General features: G+C 42.1%; 1 non-coding gene across 1 annotated transcript; it reads left to right on the top strand.

Annotated features, from left to right (window-relative positions):
* The first annotated feature begins 406 nt into the window (after nucleotides 1-406).
* LOC121158834 lies at nucleotides 407-511 on the top strand. The gene has a single exon (XR_005884225.1). It is a non-coding gene; the product is annotated as a U6 spliceosomal RNA (small nuclear RNA).
* The last annotated feature ends 6,122 nt before the right edge of the window (nucleotides 512-6,633 follow it).

Raw genomic sequence — 6,633 nt, 5'->3', positions numbered from 1 at the left:
CTATAGATTCTTATACTTGCTTTTATTTCTAAATCCATAAGCATATAAATAGAAAGATGATTTTTTTCCCCCCAGGAAACTGTGACTCATACTGAATTAATGGAAGAATGGCCACATGACATTTTAACTTTTTGACTCTTCAACCTTACCATGACCCTAAGCCACAGGGCATTCTTTTGTAGGTTGCCACTGGAAGTATATTCAGCTCCAATGGAAATAAAAGCTTAGTCTATTCTTAGGTTTTTAGCTGGACTGCATTGTTGACACTGCTTTACTCCGCAGTCCTGGGCAGGCCACGGAAGCAGCTGCTCTGTTTCTGGGAGCAGTCAAGCAGAGGGCCAAGCCAGAAGTCCTGTGTCTTTTCCTTCACAGTTAGATTCCTGATGCATTTAAAATTGGTTGAGCTGTGCTAGCTGCAGCTGCACAGAACCTAAAGTCAGTTACACAGAGAAGATTAGCATTGCCCCTGTTCAAGGATGATACAGAAAGTCATGAAGCATTTTGCAGTTTTAAATGATCAAAATTTCGTACATTTTTAAAGATATAAAATAAACATGAAAAAGAAAACAGTGGCAAATTGATAGATTTTTAAAAAGTTATCTAAAAATAAATGAAATCTGAAGTTAAAAACATAAAAAGTTTTAAAAGGCAAAAATGAACTGAGTTGCTGGACAGGATAATGGATGCTCACTCACTTATTTTTTGAGGAGGTCTGCTTAATACTGAGAACTAAGTAAGTACAGGTGAGTTAAACGCAAGCACAATGGAAGATTAGCACATAACCCAAAAGGAACCATAGGTCGACATGTAAAACACAAAACTGTAAAACTTCTAACAGACCATGAAGGTGATAAATCCACACAGATTAATTCTTATCCATTGAATTACTGGCATATTTACCTAAATAAATTTAAAGAAATCTAGAAAACCTTTGGTTTAGTAATGACTTTTTGAAAAGAGCAACAAAAGCATGATCTATGAAGGAAAAAAATGGTAAGCAGAACCTTGTTAAAAATATAAAAACCTGCTCTCCAGGAAACACTGTAAAGAGAAAGACAAAGACTCGGAGAAAACACATGCAAAACATGTCTGATGAACATGTACTCAGCATATACAAAAAATTATTACAGCTCAGCAATGAAACAACGCAAGTCAGAACAGACTCTCCGGCAAAGGAAATGCACAGATGGCAAGTAGACTTAGAAGATGCTCTCCATCACATATCTCCAGGCAAGTACGAATTAGAGCAACAACGAGAGACTGCCACAAACTCACAGCAAAGCTGCAATCCCGTACACCATATTGATGTGGGCATTGGATACATTAGTTTTTGAAGCAGGTTCTTGTCTCTCACATAAATAGAAATACCAAGTAGAGGAGGGTATGATGGGCAAATAAGAGTAACATTTATCTAGCAGTGGGGGAAGAAACATCATTCAGGCACAGGTGTTGGTCTTTTCATACCAAGGAACAATCAACAGGTGTAGGCCAAAGAGTTGCACACAAATGAGACACAGAGAAAAAAATAAGTAAATAAAACAATACCTGTGTTGATAAGGTCCTTCCAAGAGTGGAGAGGCAGCTAGTGCGAGAGGTTCCTGGGAAGCTACTCTCCACATAAAAGTATGCAAGGGCGTTCTGCAGTGGAAAATCAGCACGCAACTTCCGCCTCTTTTTATAAGGCCGGGAGTGGTACTCCCCAGTAGACTTGCAAAGAGAGGCTGGGGTCTGAGCATGCGCCCTGCTCTCAAATGCATCCAGGGAAGGTGAGCATATCAAATCGACAAAGAGGTAACAACTATTTTGCGGGGATAGAAGAGTTTCAGTTTGCCTAAACTTTAACCAGTTACACCTTTTCAATACTGAATGTTGACAAGGATGTGGGGGTACAGGATCTCTCGTTTATTGCTGATGGTGGATGTGCAAAATGGTACAAGTAATTTGGAAGATATTCTGGCTGGTTGTTTTTTTTTTATATAGAAAGCTTAATATATGCTTACTAGATGATCTAGCAACTGCACCCCTTGTTATTTATCCAAAGCAATGAAAAAGTATGTTGGTACAAAAATTTGCATGTGGATCTTTAATCATAATTGCCAAAACTTGGAAACACAAATGCCCGTAAGTCAGTGGAGGTAGAAATAAACTATAGAACTCAGATAATGGTGTATTATGGAACCCTGAAATCAAATCAGCTATATCAATCCGTGAAAAGATGTGGAGAAAATTAATTGTATATTTCCAAGTCAAAGATGCCACAAGCTACTTGATTCCAACTGTTCTGGAAAAGGGCAAAATTATGAAGACAGTAAAGTGCTCCATGGTTGCTGGAAGTTCAAGGGGATAAGGTGGGACTGCAACTATCACGAGGCCTTCTTCCCTTCCCTTTTGATTTCTTGGCTGGCCAGGACCAGCTGCTGGCACTGAGCATTACCACCTGGGTCCAGTGACTAACAATGTTTGCACAGGAATTTCAGGAACCTAGAGAAACGAAATGATTTGCAAAGGCTGATCTCCCAGCCAGCTGCAGGGAGGGTAGGCGGCAGTCTACTGCAGGCAGCTGAGCTCCAGCAAGAAGGCACCACGAGACCATCAGCAGGACAGAGCCTGAAAATCTGCTGAATTACCTATGTCTGGCCTCCCTCTGGAGTTACTCCTTCCCTTTAGAACCTCCTTTTGCTGTTTTTTTTTTTTTTTTTTTTTTGCAGGGTGGGGAGAAGAGCACTTTTCTATCCCCAGGACCACTACTTGTCAGTCACTTGCCTCTTGCCTCTCACCAACTTTCCTGTCTGCTGAACAGTTGCCCAGCAGTGAGCAGCAAGGGCCTGCTGACTTTGCCAGATAGCCGGATGAGACACTGGGGCCCAGGACATTTTTAGGACCTTGAAATTGTGTGACAAGGTAACGATGGCTGCAGTAGCTCATGCATTTGTCAGAGCCCCTAGAACTATACAAAAAAGAGTGAGCACTAGTGTATACTATGAGCTTCTTGTTAGTAGGAATCAGTGCTGGCTCATTTGCTGTAACAAATAAAGAAACTCTAAGTGGTGGGCAAGGGTAGTGGTGGGCAGAGGCCCCCATGACTCTCTGTGCTTTCTAGGTAATTTTTCTGAAACCACTCTAAATAGTCTGCTGAGGGTCAGTGTTGTGGAATAGTTGGTCAAGCAGCTACCGATCATCCCAAATGAACACCTGTTCACGTCCCAGTTGCTCCACTTCCAATCCAGCTACCTGCTAATGGCCTGGGACAACAGTAGAGGACAGCTCAAATTCTTGGGTCCTTGCCTTCCTTGTGGGAGACCTGGAAGAATCTCATGGCTTCCATCTGGCTAAGTCCCAGACATCTGCAGGCAGCTGGGGAATGAATCAGTGCGTGTAAGTTCTCTCTCTGTCTATAACTCTGACTTTAACATAAGTGAATAGATCTTAGCAGAATAGTGTATTTGAAAAAAAACACAATGACAGGTATTTGTTCAAAAAATTATAGGGGCACAGAGGAGCTGAATTCAATGGCATTGAGTAAGAGAAAGCTTCAAGGAGGCAAACTAAGTCCGAGAGAAAGAAACAGAAAGAAACAGAAGAGAGAAATACAGGCAGGCCAGATAATTTATGAGCAGCAGGCTGCGTAGGCTTTCCAAAGGGACCAAGTCCTAATCTCTGGAAGTTGCAAATGAAATGTCTGGAAAACTGGTCTTTGCAGGTGTGATGAGATTAAGAGTATGCAAGTGAACCCTAAGCCAATCACAGGTGTCCTTTTAAAAGAAAAGGGATGGTGATTAGACACACATGGAGGAAAAGTTGATTCGAGAACAGAGGCAATCAGCTCAAAGCAGTTGTCAGCCCAGGAATGCTGCCTGCCCCCAGAAGCCACTGGTGAAGGAGGGGAGAGTGCAGATCAGTGCAACTTACATTGAGCTTTTGGCTGACAGAAGCATGAAGGACACATCTCTGTGATTATAAGCCACTAAGTCTGTGGCAACATGATAGTCTCAGAAAACCAACACAGCAAGCAAGCACCATAGTTATTTCTAGAGCACCAGCAATGTATCAGATACCATTCTTTTAGTATTATTTTTAATTTTATGATATAGTTCCATAGGTTCTTGGATCTCCTTACTGCCTCTCCAATTTCTCTCCGCCCTCTACTGATTTCCCCTACGTTATTACAATAGTATAGCCCTTCAGACGCAGTCAGAAGTCCATCACGCTGCTATTTAGATGTATCCTGGCATTGCAGGCATGGACAACAGCAGACAGTCCAGCATTCTATAGTCAAGATTCATTTAACAGTTTCATTGGGAGTCCATCTTTGATTTGGAAGTAGAGATGCATACTGCATTGTATTTTCACATCTGGATGTGACAGATTCTATTACACAGTTAATATACATTCCCCTAAATGAAAAACCATAAAACAAAATGAAAAAGAATGAAGTAAAAAAAAATTTACAATGCCATCAAGTTAAATATCATGCTACTAAATGGCCAATGTATCTGTGCCAGACACCACTCTAAGTGTTTTTCTCATAACAATGAACGAAGTAGGTATTATTATTGCCTCAAGCTCCATCTTGTGTATGGAGGCTGTAAGGTTTAGAGTGACCTGGCAACTTGACTAAGAGCACAGCTACTAGGAAATGATATGGGTGGCTGTGACCGCCAGGCATTCTGACTCCAAAATTCTTGTGCCTAACATCGAGGGGCTCTGGTCTTGGTCAGGACACAGCTATGGCATGTGGAAGGGATCTATATGTACTTTGGTGGGCGAGGCAGTGAGCAACAAGGTAAGGCAGCAAGGAGGGTGTTGGCCAGATCACAGCTTCTCCAGCGCCATCTAAAGGTGATGATTGAATGAGCAGCATCAGAAGTCCTGCCCTCAGTTTTTCATTCGGGAAGCTTACAGTGGTTAAGCCTGAAGTGATTGGGCCCAGGAGTAAGCATTTCTAACATCTCCCAGGGGATGCCCACCTTGCTGAACTGGAGACCACACTTTGAGAACTTGGTAATAAGACATTTCCACGGGTCTCAAGCTCAGAAGTAACACTGTTAAAAGGCACTTTCATGATTCACTTCCAGCCTATGTGGAAGACAACCTTCTCAGAAGCGGTCAAATACTTTTAGGAAGTAAGGGAATCTAAGTGCAGCTCCCGAGTTACAGGAAGGAAGTAGCAAAAGACCAGATAGATTTCAGCACTGGTGAAGACTTTGGTAAATTTCACAGCCTCTCCAAGCCTCGGATGCTCATTTACAAAATAGAAATAGAATTGTGAGGGTGAAATGAGTAAATCAAGTTTAACACTTGCCACATAGCGAGTACTCATTACACAGGTGGTTTTTTTTAATAAGATTTTTTTTTTTTAATTGGAAAGGCGGATATACAGAGAGGAGAGACAGAGAGGAAGATCTTCCATCCAACAGCTGGAGCTGAGCCAACCCGAAGCCAGGAGCCTCTTCCGGGTCTCCCACGCGGGTGCAGGGTCCCAAGGCTTTGGGCCGTCCTTGACTGCTTTCCCGGGCCACAAGCAGGAAGCTGGATGGGAAGCGGGGCCGCCGGGACCAGAACCAGCGCCCATATGGGATCCCAGGCGTGCAAGGCGAGGACCTTAACCACTGCGCCATTGTGCCGGACCCCACAGGTGGTATTTTTATACCTCTTGTTATTACTGGGAGCAGTAGGGCAGAGGCTCCACCCTCTAGGATGGATTCTAGGTGAGCTCTGAGGTTTTTTTCTTTTATTTTCTAATACATATATTTCAGCATGCATTTCCTATGCTTAAATTTGTTTCATGTAGTCAATGCAATTCAATTTAACTTATTCAACACAATTTGGACCAAGAAGAACATTGTTCATTAGCAGGAAAAAAAAAACCCTCCAAGACTTGCAAATTATCTTTTGTTGATTACAGATGTAAGTGTTCCTGAAACATTCTAAGGCATTTACACTAGGGAAAAAAGTGCATTATGCATTTAAAGCTTAAAAATTGAAGCAACAGAGCATTTTGTGATGTTTTAATGGCAGCTTACACAAATCCAATAATTAGAGTGTAGCCTCGGGGTGAGAAAAATAAATGTCCATGTGTGAGACAAGTGAAATAACTGTGCCTCTCTAGTTAATGCTGTATGCAGCTTCTAAATCTATGCACTCCGAAATCCGAACAATTCCCTGTATTCAACAATGCCATCAATCTAAGGAGCATTTTGAAAAATACTGAGTTAGACATTTCTAGCATCCACTTCTAAAATGTTAGGGATTTAGGTTTTCCTGAGTTAAGTGAATTAGACTGATTTTTACCAGATTTATAGGTTGGGGCACTGACTAATGTATACCAGTGTATCAAGGTGCTGGGAACATTTTTTATGTCAGGCCATTAATCTTGATCACATTTCAGTGAGACGTGGAAAAAGTAGGTCTTGTCCTCCTTACTTTTTTTGTTTTAAAGGATTTATTTTTATTATTTTTTATTGGAAAGGCGGATATACAGAGAGGAATATCTTCCATCCGATGATTCACTCTCCAAGTGAGCACAACGGGCCGATGCTATGCCAGTCCAAAGCCAGGAGCCTCCTCCCAGCCTCCCACGCAGGTGCAGAGACCCAAAGCTTTGGGCCGTCTTCGACTGCTTTCCCGGGCCAC

This window comes from Ochotona curzoniae, unplaced genomic scaffold (assembly GCF_017591425.1).
Source record: "Ochotona curzoniae isolate NIBS_2020 unplaced genomic scaffold, NIBS_Ocur_1.0 contig_3819, whole genome shotgun sequence".
Lineage (NCBI taxonomy): Eukaryota > Metazoa > Chordata > Mammalia > Lagomorpha > Ochotonidae > Ochotona > Ochotona curzoniae.
This window is presented reverse-complemented; position numbering and strand designations above follow the sequence as displayed.